Below are 23,020 nucleotides of genomic sequence, written 5' to 3'. Positions count from 1 at the left end.
GTTTGAATCTCCTGAATTGCAGTTCTTCTGCTAGTCCCAAATAAACTCAATTTCTGATCATATGAGTTTGCCTCAGTTTACCTCTTTTTTTAGGTTGACAGACAGTTCTGCCTGATTTGGGAGCCTTACCAACAGGCTATAGAAGTGGGGCCATTACACCAACCCTGTGGAGGCAGGAAAGCAAATTTGCAAGCCTGCCCAACCGTGGAGCATTGCCTCCAGTCCCGTCCACCTGGAAGCAAGGCCACAGAACACAGGCAGCCACAGAGCCATCCTACAGCCCCAGGCTGGCAAGGAGCCAAGCCAGCAGCCCGGCCCAACTGTTAAGTTTGGCCTCTGGTCCTGCCTGACCAGGGAGCCTGAACAGCACCCTGAGCAGCCCTGGAACCCAGCCTACAGCCCTGCGCAATCATGGTCACCACCCAGCAACCTGCTTGAATGCAGAGCCCAGCCAGCAGGCCCAATTGCCTACACAGCCCAGCCAGTAGCACCCTCCACAAATACACCTCCGGGCAGAGGCAGTAGCGTTGCCCAAACAGAGACCCTGAGAGCAAGCCCCACCTATTCATGGACTCCACCGGTGGACTTGTTTAGTACCTCTAACTGAGCTGAATGGCAAAGGGCTTTCCCTGCCAAAATGAACCTGTGAAGTCTAGAAGAGGAGATGGAAACATCCAGATATCAACACAAGGAATCAAGGATCACGGAGAATCAGGTAAACCTGACACCACCAAAGGAAACCAAAAAGCTCTAATAATTGACCCTAAAGAAATGGAAAGTATGAATTCACAAAGAATTCAGAATAATCCTCTTCAACAAGTTTAGTGAAGTACAAGAATACACTCTAAAGGAAATTAGGAAAACAATGCATGAAGGAAATGAGATGGCCCTTGAGGGCATTATGGTAAGTGAAACAAGTCAGACAGAAAAAGACAAATGCAGTCTCTCACTTATATGTGCAATCGGAAAAAAAAAATGAAAGAAACAGAGAACAGATTGGTGGGTGCCTGGAGCAGGGAGGAGGTGTCAAAAGGTACAGATTTTCAGTTATAAGATACTTAAGTTCTAAGGATGTGAGGTACAGCATGGTGACTATAGTTACCAATACTGTATTGTATATTTGAAAGTTGCTAAGAGAGTAGATCTTAAAAGTTCTCATCACAAGAAAAAAATGTAACTATGTGAGGTGATGAATGTTAACTAAACATATTGTACCAATAACTCTACAATATATACATATATCAAATCATGTTGTACACATTAAACTTATATACTGTTACATGTCAATTACATCTCAATAAAACTGGGGGGAAAAATGAGTAAGTTCTAATGATATAATGCACAGCATGGTAACTATGGTTAAATGATACTGTAATGTATATTTAGAAGTTGCTGAAAGAGTAGGTTTCTTTTTTCGTTTTTAATTTTTTTCTTCTTTTTCCTCTTTTTATTGAAGTATAGTTGATTTACCATATTGTGTTAGTTTCAAGTATACAGCATAGTGATTCAATATTTTGGCAAGTTATATTCTATTATAGGTTATTACAAGATAATGGGTATAATTCCCTTTGCTTTACAGTAAATCCTTGTTGCTTAAAAGAGTAGATCTTAAAAATTCTCAACACACACCCAGGATTGTAACTATGTGAGGTGATGGATCTATGAACTAACTTTCATTGTAGCAATCATTTTGTAATATATACGTATATCAAATTGTACACCTTAAACTGGTATCATGTTTTAGGTCAATTATATCTCAAGAAAGCTGGAAGAAAAAAATTTTTTAATGAAAAGCAAGTTTTTCATTTTGATGAAGTCCACGTTACCATTTTTTGTGTGTATTTTTTCATGGTTTGTATTTTTTGTGCCCTGAGAAATCACTGTCTAGACCATGATCACAAAGGTTTTCTCTGGTAGTTTCTTTAAAGCTTCTATTGTTCTAACTTTAATATTTATGTCTATCACCCACTTCAGTAAATTTTCTATATTGTGCAAAATGCGTTCCACATACATTTATCTTATCAATATACCCATAGTAACTTTTGTCTAGGATTGATATTAGCATTGTAATTTTTATTTTTTAAAAAATTAGTTCCCTGTCTTTAAGAAATACAAAGAGGACATCTTACTGAAGAGATGACATTATTACCGGGGAGTGTGAGGGAGTAGGCAGAAGTATAATAGATGAAACAGTGTTGACCACACTTGATACTTTCTGGGACTGAGTGATGGCTACATAGAGTTTGTTGTACTAGCCTCTCACTTTTCCATGTTTGAAATTTTCTATAATAAAACTTTAAAAATTGCAAAATGAGGAAACTAAGCTGGAGAAAAATTTATTCCTGGTCAGACTTCAAATGAGTTACCTGATTAGAAAGAAGAAAAAATAACATAAACACACCAAACACGTCATGATTACAGTTGAGATCCTTAAAATAAAATCCCAGATGTATTATTTACTGTAACTCTACAGAATTACACACTATGCCATTTGCTTAGACTGAGATTTGCACTTAGTCTTCACAGTTGTGAAGATTAAAATTAAACATTAGCAAGATGTCTGGCACACAGAGGTCAGTCTGATTTCTTGAGTTTCATCACCCATCCCAGTGCCTACCAGATATTGGGCATATGTTTCACATTTTCAAATTGATTTGAGCAGGATTTAATCTCATACTGCTCTGATGGCCTATATTAGATGAGTCTAACATAGAGCCAAATGGCAAAGAATTGAAACTCTTAACTTGTTTTTGTAAAAGTTTTGCCTTACATAAGTCCTGGCACACTGTATGCGTGCATTGGAGCTCTCAACTGTACAATTTAAGAAGCAGCAGCCACACGTAAAAAGTCTTAAAAGAAAGAAAAATGACCCCTGGTTTCTTTTCATTCTGCAATAGCAGCTCTATTTAAAGTGAAGGAGGTGACAGTTCCAAGAATCAATTTGGTAATCAAAAGAAGTATAATTCCCTCTTCTTATGAGGAAGTTCAAAGACAAATGCACAGCTACCTACCAGGCTGTCTGACTCTTTTTTGGGTTTCTTATTTGTCTGACATAGCAGCAGGAGAAAAAGACACTAATTTTGGAATCTGGCAGACCTCAGTCAATCCTAAGTTTCTCCTTCCTGGTAGGTAACCTTTGAAAAGTCAGTAAATCTCTTCTTTGCCAATGTCATCTGTCCACTAGGGTTCAACAGCAAATATTTACTGGGTGCCCACTGCTTGCCAAGGAATCGTCTGAGTGTACAAAACAGAAATTCCCAGTCCATGTGCAGTTTACATTCTACTGGTTAAATAACTTCCCGAGTCACATGCTTACTAACTGGTCGAATCAGAATTCAAAGGCAGGTAGTCTCAGTGTAGAATCTATGCTTGAAACCACAAAGTTCTACCACCGTACGATTGTGAGATTCAATGACTTATCTGTGAGTAGACAGGAACTCAGTCACAGCAATTGAAAGCATTTACTCATTTTCTTTCTTTCAATCAACTTTACTGATATAATTTACATATAATAAAATACAACTACTTTATAATTTTTATGGGCTCAGGTTGTTCAAAGTATTACCTAGCTATTCCTTTAATGTTTACAGTATGTAGTAATTGGTCATTTGTGTCTTCTCTTTCCTGATCAGTCTAGCTAGGTGTCTATCCATTTTGCTATTTTTTTAAACTAACCTTTGTTACCAGTGATTTTTTTTCTATAGTTTTTACATTTTATACTTTGTTGTTTTCTATTCTTATCTTTATTATTTCCATTACTGTACTAAATTGGATTTAATGTGTTCTTTTTCTAGCTTCTTAAGTTGGAAGCTTAGATTATTGATTTAGACCTTCTTTCTTTTCAAACATAAGCAAGTAAAACTAAAAATTTCCCTCTAAACACTACTGGAGCTGCATTTCACAAAGTTCAATGTTTTGTTTTCTTTTTCATTCCATTCATGTTATTTTCTTATTTCCCTTATGATTTATTTTCTCTCTCTCTTTTTCATCGTTCTTCTAGATTTACTGACTATATTTTAGTTTTCATTTTTATTTCCACTATTGGATTATTGGCTATATCTGTTTGTAGTATTGTTTAGTGGTCATGCTAGGGTTTATAATAAACACCTTTAATTTATTACAGTCTTCCTTCAAATAATATGATACCATTTTACTTATAAGAAGCTTCAACAACATGCTTCCATATCACCCTGCCATTCTTGTTTTTATACATTTTACTTTTACATATTTCATAAGCCTCACAACATATTTATAATGTACTATCTTTAACAGTCACTTATCTTTCAAGGAGATTTCAATTAGAAAAAAAAATTTTTGACCTCTACCTCTTTACTATGTCTGGCACTCTTCACTCCTTTCATGTACACAAATTTTCTTCTGGTAACATTTTTCACCAATGTTTTTTATATTTTACAGTGCAGGTCTTGTAGCAACAAATTTTCTCAGGTTAAGTTTGTCTGGGGAAAAAAAAAGTTTGCCCTCATTTTGGAAGAATAGTTTCACTGGGTTTAGAACTTAAGGTTGAAGTTTTTTTTTCTTTTAGCACTTTAGAGAAATCATTCCACTGTCTTCTAGATTACTGTGCGTGCATGTGTGTGTGTGTTTGTGTAAAAGATTTCAGTTTTTCTTTGTTCCTCTGTACAGAATGTATCTCCTCACACACACCCCAACTTCTCTTAAGACTCTTTTAAAATCATTTAAGCTTAGCAATTTGATTATGATGTACCTCCATATGGTTTTCTTTGTGTCTAATCTGTTTGGGGTTTCTTGAACTTCTTGGGACTGATCAAATATGAACATTTTTCAGCCACTATTTCTTCAAGTATTTTCTCGATCTCCATCCCCTTTACTAGGACTCTGAATGAATTAATATTTTCTACAGGTTGTTGAGGCTCTGTTGATTTTTTTTTCATCCTTTCTTCTGAGTTTCAGTTTGGATAGACCCTATTCATATATCTTAAAGTTCACTGATTTTTTTGCAGTGTCTAATCTGCTATTAATCTCATCCAATAAATATATTAGATATTGTATTATTCTGCTCCAAAAGCTCCATTTGGTTCTTTTTTATAGTTTTGTCATTATTGTCATGGTTTCCATTATATCTTTAAGCATATTAGTAATATCTGTTTTAAGGTTATTTACTGCTTTAGTATCTTTTATTGAATGTTGGCCATTATTAATTTTACATTCTTGAATGCTAGATTTTGTTTCAACTTTTAAATATTTCTGCCAGAAGTATTTTCTGGACATTTTTCTGCCAGGTGGTTAATTTACTTACCAATAAGGTTGATCTTTTCAGAACACTTTTTTCAGCTTTGTTATGAAAAGTCTAGGGTAGCCTTTACATTGTGGCTAGTTTTGCCATACTTCTAAAAAATGACCTTTTTGGAGTCTCCATGGAAATGTCATAGGTATTAAATGAGAACTCTCCACTCTGGCAGTCAGAATTTTAACATCTCCTAGCCCTGTGTGAGCTATGAGAATTTTCACTTAACAACTACCCAAATTATCTTTCCCCAGCCTCACTGGTTTCCACTCTATAAATCTCTGGATTTGTATTCAGCATCAGACCCAAGGGACTCATAAGAAGATTTCTGGAGCTTTTTCTCTGCACAGCTCTCTCCTCTCCTGTACTCTGTCCTGCGAATTCCAGCTGCCTCTTCTCTCCTTCACACTGTGATCTCTTGTCCCCTGAAATCAGGGACTCATTTTGCTCGTCCTGGGATTCTCATCCCTGCTCCTCTGGCAGAAAACCAAAGGGATCAGAGTCCTGGAATGCCTATTATCTAATTTTTGAAAAATGTTGTTCCATATATTTTGTTCAGTTTTCTGGGCATTGGAGGGCTAGGCTGGACCCAATTACTCCATCAAGTCCAGGAGTCAAAATCCACCTCATTTTCTTTTTATATTGCTAAAAGTATAGCTTCCAACTATCAACAGCCTCAAGAGAAACTTAATAGAAAAGGTACATAAGACTTGAATCTCTGGCACATAAATTTCAAGGAACTGATGCTACAGAATCATGAGACAATTAATCTTTCAGAGAAAGTTCAGGAGAAGGACAGCTACTTTGGAGCTCTTTGCTGCCAGCAAAGAATCGTAAACAATTGATTTTGTTTTGTTTTGTTTCTAGCCTGTAACTATTTTTGGCTAAGGTCACTGAACCCAGGTCTTTTTTTTTTGGTCAGTATTTTTCCTTCAGTTAGTAGAGCAAGTATATTCCACAGTCTGGCAGCTGGGATAAGCTGCTGACAGGCACTGTCATTTGGTTTGCAACTTTGGTGATGGCACAGGGAAGAGTCTCTCATCTAGGGTAAGCAGATGGGATACTCGAAGGCAGAAGAAACAGAGAAGACATCATGAACTGAAGATGAATTTATTCCCTCATTGTTTTTGTCTTAGTGAAGAAATGCCATGGAAGGTGTTGGCAGAAGTCTGACAAGGAAGAGCTGAAGATAATCATTTCCCTCCTCTTGGCACAGGGTAGAGCAGTTGGCTGCTCTTGGAAAAGGGAGAAAAGTTTCAGGGAAAAGCAACAAAAATAATTAGGCAATGGAAAAAAGAATCTGTGGAGGGAAAAGGCTTAAAACTGACATTGTTTATATCCTGAAGAACACTAAGATGTCTTCGCATATTAGATTAGTTTGCATTTACGAAGCACATTAAAACCCTTTCACAAAACACTGCCAGATTATCTGATTTTATCTTCGTAATAACCCTGTGAGCATAAGGTATTATTTCTATTTTATAGAGACATAGACTAAAGAAGCAGAGTTTAATGGATTTGACTCAAATCACAGAGCCAGTCGATGACAGAGACCAAAAAAAAAAAAAGGCTGTCCCAGGCCATTCAACAAGGGACAAGGGTATTTCAGCTGTCATTCTTCATCTCCATAAAGGATGCCACTAGGAAAACAAGTTTAAGAGTGAAATCAAAAGCACAACAACATTGCAAAAGACTCCAGAAAAGTTTCCTGGCATTTTCTGGGCTTCTGGATAAAGACAGAAGACTGAATACACATACCTACTTTCACGACCTATTAAAAAGCCACTAAAATAGTAAAGGGATTTTTTTTAAGGCACAAACCCACAAAAACGTGGAGAACACAAGATGAAACAAAAACTAATTTTGAGAGAGAATGTAAAGCAGAAGAAAAAGAACTATATGACTTAGCAGACATAAGAAAACTGAATCTTCAGTTGGCAGCAATAAACCCTGGAAATAGGCAGTATCAGGTATCTCTGAAAATGTGGGTAAAGGGGGGACTTTTAAAAAGAAAATTATCTGAAAGTCTTATAGGTCTCAGATCCCCAACCCACTCTGAATTGCCAGGAAACCAGCAGTGCTCTGTAGCAACGAAAGACTGAAGGTCTTCTTTTTAAAAGAACTTCGGACTGATGTCACTGAAAACAGCTCAAGGGTCAGCTACTAAAAATAGCTTACTAAAAATAGCAGAGGTTGCTATCCCACTGGGCTCACAGAATGCTGTCAGCCAGCCTTCACCCTCCAGGAAGGAGACTGAAGATCTCTGCAGAATCTCACCAGCTGTAGAGGATATAAACATCAGAGGTCCCCCATTCCAAAGGCCTAGTCAAAGTGACCTGTAAGGGAGCTCTCAGTGACAGTATGCACTCCTGTTTTCGTATTTTCAGTTAGCTTTTTAGTCCCCTCTTAAAACTGAACAGAAAGCCACAGATCAGCACACATCTAAGGAAAGCTTCTTCCAGTATGTGTTTTTTCCAATACCACTAAAGCAATTGTCCAGTTCTCAGTAGACACTGATTGGGTGTCCTACAATTTAACTCACTTCTGGCACTACCTACCCAGAAATAGCATCAGATCCCACCTGTTAAGGACTCAGTCCTACAAGACTGCCCCCTTCCCGTTCAGACTCCAAGGACAAGTCCAGGTTGTCACCTGTGCTTCTGACAAGATGGTTATAGATCAGAGGTTCCCACAACTCCCTCATCGGGTTCTATCAGTTTGCTGAAGTTGCTCACAGAACTCAGAGAAAAATTTGCTTACAATTACCTGCCTGTAAGAACATCCAGATAAAGAGGTAGTACATGGGGTGAGGTCCAGAAGGGTCCCTAGAGCAGGAACTTCTGTCTCCAGGGTGTGCCACCCTAATGGCATCTGGACGTGTTCACCTACCCAGAAGCTCACTAAATCTTGTTGTTCAAGAGTTTTTAAAGCTTACTGTGCAGTCTCCCGTGCCACCTCCTTCCCCATCCCCAAGGTCCGTGACTGGGGCTGAAAGTTCCAACCCTCTAATCACTTGGTCTTTCTGGTGACCGACTCCATCCTGAGGCTGACTAGGGGCACCACCCTAGGGCACCTCATTAAAGCGCGGGTGTACTCAAAAGGGGCTCCTTATGAATGACTGACAAATGATACTCCTATCACTCAGGGAATTCCAAGGATTGAAGAGCTCTGTGCCAGAAACCAGGGGAAAAGACCAAATGTATTTCTTACTATACCATTCTTATAAACTAAAAGATGCAGGAGGAGGGGAGAATTGGGAGAGGAAGGAACGAAAGAGAGAGGCTATGTAGAGAGAAGAATCACCCCAACTCCTCACCAGAAAAACAAAGCAAAACAAAACCCATCAGGCAATTTCAGATTTCAGGTCAGTGGAGACAAAGAGATCATCATCCCTCAAGCAACAAGAAAAGAAAAATGAGATTAAAAGTGGCTTAATCTCAGTATTGCAATCTAGATAACAGTGGTGAAATCCTTTTAAAATTCTGAAGGAAAATTATTTTCAACCTAGAAATCATCACCACGCCAAACTACCATTTAAAAATGAAGAAAAAATAAATATATTTTCAAACATGAAAAAATTTCAAAAAAAAAATCTTCTATGAGAATTAAGTAGGAAACACACACAAAAAAAATCAGAAATAAGCTATACAGCACAAAGAAGAGGTAAAGAGCATCTCAGGATGATCATGAAAGAAGGTTCCAGGTGATCAAAGGTTTACCAGGCAGAGAAGGAGCTGATTCAGATAGGTACAGGTAAGAACAGTGCCACGGAGAGAAGTCTTCAGGAAGACAAAATAGAACCCTGAATGCAAATGGATACATTCAAGGGCATTCTAGATAGTCGTCAAAGAGTCTAAGGTTGGATTGACAATAGGCACATTAAAATTAAGCAAATAAAAGAAGACAAATATTAAAATTGTGTAGTAAAGAAAAAGTAATCATGTTTTTATGCATGGCTCAGCTGCGATTAGGGAAAACAGTCTTAATATAAGAATGGTAAATATATTAAGCCAAAATTAGATCATCACTATATTGGGAGTATAAGAGATAACAAACATGCAGTCTGTAGCATGGCCAGTGAGGAAGAGGCATGGAGAACCTTCCTTAAAACCAAATGAAAGAAAATCTGTAATTCGAAATGCTTGGCATTTTAAGATTTCTGTCAGAATTGAGAAGATGTAAACAAACAAAATCTTAGCTGAATATAATCAACTATGAAAGTTAAGTCAATGATTTAAACGCATACATTGTTAGACACATTTTTTAACTGTCTTAGGAATTTGCATTTCATTCATTTATATTCACTACAACAAAACCAGTATTGCAATTTATAAGGTGCCTCCAGGCATTTCATTTGCTAGACTGATTTGCAGTAAATTGGCTTATTCCAGCATAATAAAAAAATAGTCTTTGCTATATGCCACTAAAATAAATTAATCAAGCAATTTAAAATTGAATTTTCACACCACAATCTTGTTTTGTTTCCTCATATATCTAAAATAATTGTATCCATCATCATTTAAAACCAATAATACAATTTGTGCTTTGCAGAAACCAACAACAAATTAAAAACCAAACCTTTGCATTAGTAGCAACAGAAACTGCCAACAGTGCTTGAGAAATGAGTATGATTTTTCCTTCACTGTTACTATAGCACATGAAATCTGGGAGTAAATGGAGCCTAGTACAATCTTGTGACTGGTTTAAAGGCTGTAACACTTCAGGACAATGCAAATGGCTTCTCACATTAAAAGGACATTAAATCGTTTGGCAGTTTAGTAGAAAAGGCATACAACTGCTCTCAAATTTTAAAACATATTTCTGTGAAAAATTACCCCAGGGTTGCAGGAGACCCTGAGGCTACTGTAATGTACCTCTTCATGTGTGCTCTAAGTGATGGCAGCCTTCCCCAGGCTTTCCAGGGTTGCAAAAGGCAGCAGTCCTGTTGTTCAAAATATTTAAAGTGAGTGATTAATCAGGAGCTGTGTCACAGGCATACAAAGCAATGGAGATGCAAAAACTGAAAAAAACCCAGGGGCTTTGTGGAGGAGGTGTAACAACCCTTGATTAATTCTGCTAATGGAAAAGAGTGTTGTGGATAACACAAACATCATTAAATGCCAAATGAAAACCAGCCTGAGTTTGTCCCAAAAATATAAATTGAAATTTTAAGATGTGAAACACATTTTCCTCCCATGAAACTGTTATCCTTGGGGGTGGTTCTATAATTTAACCCAAACACGATCTTCAAAAGAATAATGTTCTGCAGTGTTAAAGGAGTTAGAGTAACAACATTTGACAAAGGGAAACACATCCCAGATACACTCTTCCTAGAATAAACATAGTTTTCTATGTACTGCCCCACTCCCCCATGCCTATCCCCTAGCCCTAATATAGAGAGACTAAAAACTGCAAAGGTGAAAACTAAATTGTTGGGGAATTTTTAAAATCTGCTAGGGTTTCCCATAGTCATTGAGAATAGGTGCTTTGATAAAACAGATTAAAATAATCCAGATTTACTAAAGCTGTTACAGGTACACAAACTGGTGTGCTACATAAATACACTCACCAAGACAGGGAGAACAGCTCTCTATTCATCAGTCATTTCTATCCAGCCTTGCAGCATGGCTTTTCATTCAAGCTTTCAACAGATAACATTCAGTGGGCGTTATGTCCCAGGCACCATGCTAGATACTGAGGATGAACTAGTGAACAAAACAAACCCGGTCACTGCCCTCATAAAGTCAAGCACCCAGCAACTCTCAGCACATAATAAGAGTACAATAAATATAACTCTTTTTCCTCTCCCCTTGGCTTCTTTTAGTTAGTTTACTCTTCTGCTAAATGAGAAGAATGCTATATACCGTAGAACATTACTAAGATTAAGAGTTCTAATAAAAACTAAAAAAAAAAAAGCTCATCGATTCTGGAATCTGACTGCTCAGTCCAGCTGCTAAAATATCAACTTATATTAAAAAGGTGGGGGGAGGTGGAGCATAAGGATTTAGGGCAACATACTAGCTGTCACTTCCTCTATAATGGGAAGTGCAAATAAGAAAAGAAATCAAATCTAGTATAAAATCCATGGGGAAAGATAGGTTTTTAGGAGTGTAACTGATGGTTGTCAATATTTAAGAATATTTAAGAAGTGAACTGAAAGGGCATCAGATTCCCAAGGAGATTGTTCTAAGTTTAGTGCCAACATGGCAGAAGAGTCCAAAAAAGGTTGGGAAAATGTCAAATAAAAAACACACAAAATTTAAAATGATACTTGCTTATACCAAGTGAACTTTGGGAGTTGGGGAAGAAGGCAGGAAAATGCCTAGTCAATAAATCAGAGGTTATTCTTAAATATTTTTACTAGATCCCTTATATTCACATTTATTGGTTGGCTTTATCACTGTAATAACAAGAATCACAAGATTTTTGACAACCTGCACACAAACATCCATGCCTCTAGAATTCCATCTGGAGCATTTTGCTTTTTCTTCTTTGGGGCCATGTGTATGGAAATCAAGTTTCCCCAGTTTCCACCACTTGTCATTCTGAGCATACAAACCAGTTGTATTATCAATGGTCTAGTACCCAGCTGAAATAAACTCATATAGTTATTTCTATGAGTGGAAAAATACATGTGAGAACAAGCAAAGGTTTCTTTAGACTCCTCTCTGTACAGATTAAAGTTTTACAGATTAAAGATTAAATTGAAATTCAACTGGAAAAAAGAACATATATCAATAGCCAGCCAGGAAAATTCTGAAAAAGAAAATGGGAAAGGATAAGCTCACCCTGATACTTAGACATGATAAGAAGCTACAGTAATTAGTTTGGGAGTGAAGAAGCAGAATTTGAGTCAATAGAATAGATAAGAGAATTCAAAAACTGATATAAGCCTATTTGATAAATGAGTATTTCAAATAAGTGGTCAAAAAGAATAGATTATTCAATAAATGATTTGAGGCAACTAGATAACCCATTAAGAAGAAAATGAAGTCAGATCCCTATCTAATTTGTAGCAATTAAGTAACTTCCAGGAATATCTTAGATTTAAAGGCTTAAAAAATGAAATCATGAATATTCTAAAAGAATCAATAAATGCATTCAAAATTTCAGAATGGGAAAGGCCTAAGCAAGATACAATTCAGAAATCATGTGACTACATGAAAAATTATTTATTAAAAATTGTATGTTGTTAACCACTATATATAAAAATAGATTAAAAAAATAAATTTCTTCTGTATAGTACAGGTAACTATATTCAGTATCTTGTAATAACCTTTAATGAAAAAGAATATGAAAATGAATATACATATGTGTATGCATGAGTGGGACATTATGCTGTATACCAGAAATTGACACATCGTAACTGACTATACTTCAATTAAAAAAAAAAAGAAATTGTATTTAAGACTGGGGAGGATATTTGTAATACATATGTGAAAGGAATAATTTCTTTAACATATAGAGAAGTTATATGAATCAAGATTAAGATAGTCAAAAAAATAAACAAAGGATATAAACAGATAATTAACAGAAAAAAACAAAATGGTCAAACGGCATGGGAAAAATTCATCGCTTATAATTAAAGAAATGCAAACCAAAAGAAAAGGTTAGTTCTGCCCACAAAATTGGCAATAACTTTTAAAGTCTGACAAGGATGAGGGCTGACACTGTTCGTAGAAGTATAGGTTTATGCAACATTTTGAAGGCAATTTGATAATATCTTGCAAAATGTAGCGTATATGCACTCTTTGACCTAGCAATTCATTACAAGGTATTCATCTAAAGCCACACTTGCAAGATATACAGAATAACATGTTTATTGTAGCCAAAAAAGGAAACAACATGTGCTTTTTTAGCATTATAGTTCTTATTAAATAAAATATAACATCTATACTGTGGATCATATCATACAGCCTGTGGCATGAGAAGGAAGACCTATACTAGCTGATAATGGAAAGGTCGCCAAGCCATATTATTGAGTTACAATAGGAAATGCAGAATAATGTGTAAAGTATAATCCTTTTGTATGAATAAAAAAAAAGAAATATTTTTATATGCTGGGATATGCATAATTTCTTTTCTGGAAGGAAGCACAGAAAAACTATTAATAGTTAATACCTATAGACAAAGGACTGGGAATCATTTAGAACCTTTCTATACTGTTTGACTAGGCTTACTATGAGTGGGTCATACTTTATTTTTAATGTCATAAGCATTATGGGCAATTTCCTAAAATATATTTCTCCATTCTGGTACTCTTAATGAAATAATGGAATTAGGCAAAGATCACAAAAAGAAAGACAACTAAATAGCATATGCTTCCTACTATAAGTACACAACACATAGTACAACATATTTTTGGCAAAAAAGAAAAAATTGTCAGAACTGAATCTGATTACCTCTTAACTATAATCTATAGGAAATACAGAGGTATAGAAACATGTTTCACAACACTGTAAGAATAAAATCAGAAAAATCAGACTCCTCAAGGCAAAAAAAAAAAAAAATCAGCATTTTCTTCAACAAATAAATTGCAACAAGGAAAATAAAAAGAGATGGAGGAGGGGACACCAATAGATTAGAAGAGTCTTAAATGATATATCCTCAGTAGTTCACAAAAATTGTCCCATTCTTCACCCCATCCTATGCAACATAAGTCTGTAGTGCTTTCTAACCTGACACTGTGACTGGCAGTATGACATGCTTTGGCCAAAAGAATGTGAAGTGATGGTGCACCACAGGTAAATGTAAACCTCAAGACACTTGCGTATTTTTGCTTGCTCTCTCACTCCTTTGCCGTCATTGTGAGTACATGCTTGGGACAGCCTACTGGATGACAGACGTGTGGACCAAGGCCAAATCATCCAAGTCACCCCAGATGAGGCAGTCCACGTAGACAACAACCAGCCAAACCCAGGTATGCACATGAGCCCAGATACAATAGCAATAAATTCTCATTTGTTTGTTTGTCCTGAGAAGTAATGCGGGTTTTGCTAAAAGCAGTGCTGTAGCAATAGATGAATGACACAGCCACCAAACTGCAATACATAGATCTTATTTGTATTTTGATTTGAACAAACTGTTAGCTAAATGTGAGTCAACTGGGAAAGCTAAAACAGTGACTGGATATTTATGGACATTATGGAAATATTCTTTTTTTTTTTCTGTGCTGACATTATGGAGTTACAGCTCTTTTTTTTTTTTTTTTTTTAGCATGACACTGGTATTGTAACTATGTATTTAAAAAGTCCTAGTCTCTTCCTTCAGTGAGTCACAGTAGTAATATTCAAAGATCACTGATCACAGATCACCATAACAAACATAATAATAACAAAAAAGTTTGAAATATTGTGAGAATTACCAAAATGCGACATAAAGAAAAATTTTTAAACGGAGTCCTAGTCTCTTAAAGATACATACTGAAATACGATTTTCTTGGATTTGCTTCAAAATAATTTGTGGGCCAGCGTGGTGATAAGAACGTGGAAATAGATAAGACAAGATTGATCATGAGTTGATAATCATTGAAGATGGATAATGGCTACATAGGACTTAATTATACTATTTCCTCTATTTTTATATGTTTGGAATTCTTCATAGTTGAGAAGACATGAATGGGGAAGAAAAACCCAGACTTTCACCAAAAGCAAACAACAAAAACAATAATATATCAGGAGAAAAAAATACCAGTTAGTTGAAATTCAACTGGTTTCTAATAAATATGCCATTTATTCATTCAAAAAATACGTGTGTGCCTAGCATTTGTCAAGTACTGGGGATATAGGAGTAAACAAAACAGACAGAAGTAATTGCCATTGGGGAACTTACATTCTACTGAGGCAACAGACAATAAATAAGTACAATACATAATGTATCAGATAGTGATTAGATTTATGGAGAAAAAATATAGTAGGGAAGCAGGACTGGAGATATTAGGAGACAGGAGAAAGTAGTTTGCAGTTTTAAAGAGAGGGTGGCCACGAAGGGGCTGGCTAATACCTTAGCACTTGAGCAAAAATGAGAGGGAAAGTAAATGCCTGGTAATTTACATCACAGAAGCAGAACAAATTTCCACTCACTTAAAAACACCAGCATTGCCCTCTCATACTGCACCTAGGCCTTCAGGAATTTTCATCCTTCAGTCTGGGCAATACAGATCTATTTCTCTTTTACTTGCTTCACTCTTGAACACTGAACAGTTACCGGCCATATTTCAAATTTCTCAGGACACCTTGCTGTAATTCTTTATGTTCTATACTCAGGTACATGACTATCTGAATAAGCTTAGTAAATTATATTTTATACAGAACACAAGCCTAAACATGGAACTACACACTCTGTCTCTATCAGGAATGTGACTAGCACTCCTCATTTAAACTGCTACTGTGTGAACCCACGCTGCTGTCCACACTGAGTTGCTGCATCAGACTCCTAACAAAGTCACTGTGCTCCCAACCTTTCCTACTATCTGTTACTAAGACAACAGCCAGAATGATTCGTCTCACATTTAAGTCAACCTTCATCACTCCTCTTTTCAAAACTCTAATACCTCTTTATTTCACTCAGAGAAATATGCAGAGTCCTGACAATGTCCTAAGAGGTGCTACCTGAACTATGTCCCCATCACTAACCTCTGACTAGTTCCCGCCACTCTTGTCCTCATCCATCCTATTCCCGATGTACTGACATCCTGGTGTTCCTCACGCATCCCAGGCATGCCTCCACCTTGGGCATTTGTACTGACTGTTCTCTGCCTGGAGAACTTTTCACCAGATAGCCACATGGCTAACACCCCCACCTCTTTTAAGTCTTTGCTCAGATCCTATCTTCTCAGTGATACTTCCTCTGGATAAAGGGTTAACAACACCCCTTCCCCTCTCCTGCAAATCTGACCTTGGGTTAACATTTTAGCGCTGTTTCCTTGAAAATCTGATTAAGGTAGAAGAGCTATTCTGTCGCAAAGCAACAGTGCTTATGGTAAAAACAACCCTAGATTGGTAAGTAGAACCCAGATGGAAAGTTATGTATATGAACTATAAATTCTTGGTTGGAATCTATAGCTTTGGAAGGCTTGGAAGTGAAAACCATTGTAACTAATCATGTCCCTTGCAGGAACACGTCCCCGTGCCTGAGACTGTAATGTGAGATACCAGGTCAAACTTGGGATACAGGGCTCCTAAGCCAGGGTGCATATTTACCAGTTAGATCACCTCTCCTCACACCTGAACCAAAACCTGGGTGGGGGTGCAAAAAAGACTGGCTCCTGGATGAGAATAAGGACTGCTGCAAAGACTACTCCCACTGAAGAGACACATTTGACCGCCCTGCTGGCATCTGTTTTTCCTGACCTCTATCCTTCTAAGTCAAGCTTAGTGCAAGTATGGCCTATGGCAGTTTAGCTGAACCAGAGACTTCCCAGGTGGTGACCATAGTAGGAGCTAAAGAGTAAATGAGCTAGAAATCAACCACGAATCAGACCAGCAGGAACGTGGGAGAGCTAGGAAGGCTTTGAAAGAGATATCCGGGCATGTGGACAGTCCAGGAAGACACGACTAGAGGTCAGGAGCTGAAGGCTGTAGGCACTGAAGGGGCATCTGCTACCCTCCCATGACCACCCACGTCCAGGATGCCTGCATTTGGCTTCTGGCCCTTGGATGGATCCTAGGGAGCAAACTCAAACTCCCTGCCACTGTTCTTGCACCTGGGGATGAAACTGACAATTGTCTGCACCTGGCCGGAGTGGGCGCCACCGCCAATCAGCAGCAATTGCCAGGAAGCCCATCCCGACGAAGCAGAGTAGATGAGTCAGAGCCTTGAAGCAGTCAAAGCACACCCGTGCCGAGGCAACTCTGGCAGCTCAGTGGAAGCGTGTGAGGAGCTGCGGCCCTAGGTCCAGGATGTTGAGGGTGGTTTGGAGGGTTTGTTTTCCTATCCCATTTCCCTGTGCCCTGCACAGTACAGCTCCCATCTCTTCTCTGGCTCCATCAGCCTCTGCTCCAGACCCTTCCTGCTCCTGTCATGCTGTGCGTCTCACCATTGGTTCAACACATGAGGCCTTTTCACACCCCCAGACCTTGCTAAACTGCCTCTGCGTGGTGTGGACCTTCCCACCTCACGTCCTCTATGCCCCCCAAAAAAGGTTGCTGCAGGCTAGCTGAGTCCCTTGACCTAAGTCACCGTTGCTGTAGGTGACCCTCTCTCCGGCTGCTGCCACTTCCCTTTTCCCTTAGAGCCACCCACATCTAAAGGTCTCCTCAAATTATTCAATTATTGTGTGTTCCAACTCTTTTCAACTGGGACTCTGACAACATTTACAGAAAGGTATTGAACATTTTTACTCATCAATTTCTTCAATAAGATTATACCTTCCTCAAAGTGCAGACAATTATTTTATCTATTTGTTTAGTAACTTAACAAGTATTTACAAGTTTCTCCACTATGTCAGGGATTGTGCTGGACCCCAAGGTTAAAATGAGAAGCAAGAAACACCATGCCCTCATGGAATTACTGTCTACTAAAGGCCATTAAAAGACTTTCTTGGGATCTCTTAATTTTGGAGGCCATATCACATGTCACATCAAACATCTTCAAATGTACCAGTAAAGTTATGAAAGCAGTCTTACAATTTTGTATGTGACATTATTAGGTACAAACAGCAGGTATAAACCATGCATTGTTATGACTGTATGGCAATCATGCTTATTGAGGACTTCAAAATTAAGAAATAAACTTTTCAAATGCAATAAAACATTTATGAATACCCAGCTTAATAATTAAGTCAATGTTTATTAATTTGGATTTTCTTTGTTTTTTTTTAATTTGGGATTTTTTATTAATTTAAATTAATGAATTTGGATTTTTGGTTTTATTTTTACATTTTGGGATTTTTGGTAGACATGACAGTAAAATACTCACTAGTATCTGGCCCTGCCCCTGCTCTCCTCTAAACAAACAGAAAGCTATGCTTCTCAGTCCCTACAGTTGAGTAAAGCCATGTGATTAGTCCTGCCCAACGAGAGGGGAGTGATGGGCAGAGAAAAATCTCAGTTCTTCAGACTCTCCCTCCTTTTGCCTTGGCAGTCAAGAGGGCTGGGTTTTCTAGATGGTGCAGAGGTTCTGTCATCTCGGGTTCCTGAGTGACTTTGCAGAGCCCAGAATGCCCCTTCCCTCGTCATTAATCTGCAATAAACATGTAACATAAGCTAGAAATAAAGCTTTCTGTATTAAGCCACGAAGGACCTGTGAAGTAATTGCTGTTGCAGCACAATCTAACCAGTGCTGACCCATCCAAAGCCCCATTTTGGTTTTTTTAGATTTTGTTTCAGGTCTCTTATATTTTCAGAGACCCTGCCTCTATGCCTCAGTCATTACACCAACACTACCTAGTAAATGAAACAACCCTAAGTCTACTAAACAGGAGATCAAAGGAGAAATTAAAACAAAGTTTAATAAATGCAATTCATGCATCAGAGATTTATTGAGCTCATCCTGCATGGAAAGAGGATGAAATCACCTTCCCCTGAGTCACATGAGTTGCATGAGAGTGTGCTGGATACTGGAACAGATTTCTCAGAACAGAGTTCTAAGTAGGAGAAAGGGACAGATGCTCTGTAGACAACCACCAGTATCTGCTACAGGGCAGCAACTCCAAAGTTATAATGACTTCTTTCGCCAAATGGTCCCAAATAAAATAAGGGCAAGGCACTTCTGATACTAAAGAAAAGATGATTTCTCTAGGAAGATAAACAAGGACACTGCACTGTGTTGTTTTAGTCTGCAGGCTATTAAGGGAGGCTAAGGAAGATGGGCTCTTATAAGGAAAAAGAAATCATTCCATTAAAGAGAGAGGAAAGCATTTTTCCTTTAAGTCAGGTATGAGAAAGAACTTGGCAATCTGAGAGATGACAGTGACCAGAAAAAAATAAGGGGAAGAATGCAAGAAAAAAAGATCTGAAGGATTCTGACCTGGGAAGATTCTATCTTTGGCTGCTAGCAATTCTAGAGTTAAAATATTACCTTGTACAATGCTCCCTGTGAGGCTGAGAGACTGGGGTTCAGGCTTCTTTTTCTGTTGATATCTGTACTTTTAAAAATACAGTTTTCTGTATATTGCAACAAAAGCAAGCAATAATAATTTTTAAATTTGTTTTATACAGGTTAATTTAACTACAATAATATTCACCAATGTTAAGTTTACAATCTGATGTGTTTTGAAGGCATAAAGTTGTGTAACAAGCATTACTATCAAGATATAAAGCATTTAGGACCTCATTGCGCAACGGTAGAGCATCTGACTCCAAGATATAAAGCATTTAACTCACCCAGAAAGTTCCCTCTTATTCCTTTGATACGCACTTTTTTGAAATGTGACCTTAAGAAAGTCTGCCAACCTCAATTCCATGAGTAGACTCTCAGTAGACTGCATCAAAGATGATAATCATGTACCTCTTGCTAGTGACTGGTAGGGAAGGAGTATGAAAATCTAAGTCTGGCTTAGGAGAGGATTGCTATAAACTTCTGGGAAACAGTCTTCCTCTTCTGCTCCTGATAGAGTAACTGATGCTGGACTAGACATTTCACCATAAGCAAATAGAAAACTGGACAAAATTTATGAAAGAACAGACTTTGGACAACAGGTAGTACAAGACTGTCTCCCCTCATGTTTACCCCTAATTTCTGCCCAAAGGAACTGTCCAGACTGCAAAGCCAGGAGGTATAAGCCATGCAGAGAGGGCTCATTTACAGAGCCAAAGAGACAGGGATCAGAGTCAGGGAGGCTGAGCAGCTGAAATGTGTGAGGCAGAATACCAGAGAGAAGGGAACTAAGCAAAGAAAGAATGCCAGAAATCTGTGTCAGGGTCTCAAGGCTTGGCTGAATGCTAAGAAGCCAGACAGCTGCTCAAAGAGCAGCTATAATGAAAAAAAAAAAATCAGGCCGCTAAAAGCTGAATATCTTAAAATCTTCCCCCCTTAGTCATGTCATCCTACTCTATTAGTAATCCTAGAGCAGAGGGGCCTCTCTCCCCTTTACCCCACCACTTTCTACTCTCCTCTCTGATGCACAGAAGACTTTCTGCCACAAAAATGCAATTATGTTCATGCTCTGAGACTGACTTGTGATTTCAAAAACTTGTTTGCCTTATAGCTGGTCCATTTAAGAAAGTAAAGGTTCACCATGGCCATCCAAAGATGAAGCCTAAAATAGGTTTCTTGGGGCAGTAAAATTTCTCAGAACCCAGCAGGAGGCTGGGGAAAGGAAGGGAATGGAGGCAATAAAAGGAGAGAGGGCCAGAGACTGAAAAAAGAAGGTATTTCTTGGTGTCCATCTGGTGGTTGCTCTGGATTGAAACATCACCCAGCCGCAACAAGAACATGTTCTACGTCATTCTCTGAACTATGAATGCGTTCAGAAGAAGCCACCCGTGAGGTTAGATTATTTCTTGGAATAACTGGACTCACCTATTTCCAAATGTTTTTAGACAGAGTTCCAGTCTAAAGCACACCCTCTGGTTCTCAATGAGATAGAATCGTTCCTCAACTATCACTTTGCTAACATCTATCTGACTTAGGAACTTCAGGGTATCCACAACCGTAATTTAATTTCCGCCATTCAATTTCAGACGAGGATAAACCATGGCAAAGAATGGGATCAATATGCTGAGCACTGTAGAAGGGGAGTAGGGAGTGAGAAGATAAGCGATGGGGAGTTCAGAATACGCACTTAAGCAAGGAGCTGGAAAGAAGAGTTTTCAGGTCCTGTCTGCTTTTCAGTGCTGGGATCATGGAGCTTTGTTCCAAGCCAGCAGGTGAAACAAAAGATAATGCCCAGCATCTTCTATTTGGCTCTGCTTGGTACTGTAAGCTTAAAATAGCTACTATAAATAATGGATGCCATGGCATTGCTAATTTATTTAAATGAAAACAGTCCTCATCTTTGATTTTCCTTTCTATGTCCAGCCAGCTGAACTGCCTCAAGCAGAGAACATGCTGGTGGTTACTAGACTATTATACTCGTAGGTTTAGCTCATTAAAATGATTTTGGAGCCTCCCAGTACAATGAGCATGGCCTGTTGTCACTATTTCTATTTTTATTTCTTTGGAATATCACCTAGAAAGGCTGGATTGGATTATAGTGACAAAAGCTAAGTGTGAGGGGATGTGAAAAACAGAGTCTTCCCAAGCTTTTGCTACACCCTCAAGAATAGGTGGGAAATGACGCTGAGGACTTTAAAGTCAGTTAGATCTGGATTTGCCAAGGGGAAGTTATTTAACCATTCTGAGCCCTGACTCTCTTATCAGTAAAGTTGGAACAGTAATATATATGTTGCAGAATTACTGTTAATAATTAGAAGCAACATATATCTAATACTAAGACAATTGATAGGTGGTTGATACTAAAGACACAAGATACTACAGAAAAGTGAAGAGAGAGGGGTGAGCTGGTACGTTTCTTCTTGGGGAATTTCCCAATTCTTAGTGCTGGCTGAAGGGCGAAGAATCTGGGCAGAGTGTAGTTCCTCAGAGGCAAGGCAGCTGAAAGAGTTTCAGGTAATCGAATAGAACAGAAAAGACACAGAATGGAGTCCAGAGTTACCAAGACAGCAAGGATGGGGGAGAGGCCAGTCTGACAACACAGCCAAATTTTTAAGATACACAGGGCAAAAGGGTAGAAATCGAAGGAGAATGCCACTGAAAAGCATAGCACAGTTTTCAATGTTTTGACAGTGCCAAGGAGATAAAAGCATGTGACCCAGCAAAAAGAAGTGGCCCTAATAAACACCCCTGGCCTCTCAGGAAAGACCCTTAGAGGGCTATGTCCACAAGACTGGGGGAAAACCAGTTGTATATTTGTCTTAATAAAAATTGCAACACCAATGATTCGTGACAACCTCATTGTTGATCAAATTAAAGTGATCTGACCCCCATCCTTGGCTTCCTGACAGAGAACAGAAGGAACTCTTTCTGAGGGAAGATAAAAGCATCTGGAACCTGTGTAATTTTTTCATACAATATCCATCATTCAATGGAAGATGACAAGGCATATCAAGAAATAAGACAGAAAGAAAACCCAGATGATACAAACAGACCTTCAGATTATCTAGATGACTGCTGTCCAATAGAACTTTCTGCAGTGATGGAAATGTTCTATGTATGTTCCGTCCAATACAGTAGTGACTGCACACGTGTAGCTACTGAGTACCTGACATGAAGAACTGAATATTTTATTTTAAATAATTTACATTCATATTTGAATTTAAATAGCCACATGTACCTAATGATCCCTGTATTGGGCAGCACAGCTTTAACTGCTAATAGAATGCATAATTTTCATGCTGATAAGGGGAAAAGATAATAAAAAAAACATTTGATTAATCTAACAAAGGAGAGAAAAAAGACACAGGACCAATGGAACAAATGAGATAAAAAGAGAACACATAGCATAATGGTCAATATATACCCAAATACATCAGTAATTATGTCAATTATAGAATATATATATATTCTAATAGAAAAACAAAGATTGTCAGACTGAAAAAAGAAACACAATTATATGCTGCTTACAACCATCACACATTCAATTATGGAAATTTCTTTATATATTGCCTCTCCTCCACTGTCTCTTCTTCTCTGGACTTCTCATTATTTTAGATATATGCTCACCCTTTCAGTTTATCCTCTATGTCTTGAACTTTTTTCCTATTTTTCATTTTTTAATCTTTGCTGCATTTTGGTTAGTTTTCTTAACTCTTT

At 37.9% G+C, this 23,020-nt stretch overlaps 1 long non-coding RNA gene across 2 annotated transcripts in view; it reads right to left on the bottom strand.

Annotated features, from left to right (window-relative positions):
- LOC116155340 (uncharacterized) overlaps positions 1 to 23,020 on the bottom strand; it is a 471,009-nt gene that overhangs the window by 435,455 nt on the left and 12,534 nt on the right. The window contains exon 3 of one of the 2 annotated variants that reach the window (XR_004139220.2): positions 10,836 to 10,971. The exons of the other annotated variant lie outside the window; for it this stretch is intronic. This is a non-coding gene — a long non-coding RNA (uncharacterized LOC116155340). The remainder of the gene's footprint in view (positions 1 to 10,835; positions 10,972 to 23,020) is intronic. 2 annotated transcript variants of the gene reach the window in all.

Source organism: Camelus dromedarius, chromosome 12 (assembly GCF_036321535.1).
Source record: "Camelus dromedarius isolate mCamDro1 chromosome 12, mCamDro1.pat, whole genome shotgun sequence".
Lineage (NCBI taxonomy): Eukaryota > Metazoa > Chordata > Mammalia > Artiodactyla > Camelidae > Camelus > Camelus dromedarius.
This window is presented reverse-complemented; position numbering and strand designations above follow the sequence as displayed.